Below are 815 nucleotides of genomic sequence, written 5' to 3'. Positions count from 1 at the left end.
TTTTTTTTTTTTTTCAAAAGCTCATCCTTACTCCTTCCCTCTTCTAATAGCAGTCACAGCCTCTTAGTTTCACAGACAAAATGCTACCAGAAAAGCCTGGAGGGAGGGCAAATACACTATTTTTTTGCTCTTGAATCTGCTTGGGATTGAAACAATCTACAGAGAGATGAGAATAAATCTGTCCATATATAACAAAGTGGGTGCTACTATCAGAGATTTAAGGTTGTTAGAAAGAGTGTAAGCAGTAAGGATTCCTGATTCTATGAATTTATCAGTCGTTTTTTGTTTATAGGGTGGGTCTACAGTCTTTTTTTTTTTTTTCTTTTTTTGAGAGGGAATCTACAATCTTAAAAGGGAGGGAAAGACAGCCTGAGAGAAGAAAATCAGGGAAAGAATTTTGCCAGTGTTCTCTGATTAGCAAAATCTCACCTGGAGGGAAGAAAACCTGAATTTCTAGAAGCCAGACCAACTATCAGGGCAGCAAGAAGAGGTTCAACCGTTTATGGAATGCAATCCATATTCTTTTTTTTTGATATGTTGCCTCACACTGTCACCCAGGCTGGAGTGCAGTGGTGCGATCTCGGCCCACTGCAACCTCCACCTCCCGGGTTCAAGCAATTCTCCAGCCTCAGCCTACCGAGTAGCTGGGACTATACGCACCTGCCACCACGCCCAACTAATTTCTGTATTTTTAGTAGAGATGGGATTTCACCATATTGGCCAGGCTGGTCTCAAACTCCTGACCTTGTGATCTGCCCACCTCGGCCTCCCAGAGTTCTGGGATTACAAGTGTGAGCCACCGCACCCGACCCCAT

The sequence above is a fragment of the Colobus angolensis genome, unplaced genomic scaffold, assembly GCF_000951035.1.
Source record: "Colobus angolensis palliatus isolate OR3802 unplaced genomic scaffold, Cang.pa_1.0 Scaffold11, whole genome shotgun sequence".
NCBI classification, from domain to species: Eukaryota; Metazoa; Chordata; class Mammalia; order Primates; family Cercopithecidae; genus Colobus; species Colobus angolensis.
Note: the sequence above shows the minus strand (reverse complement) of the source record.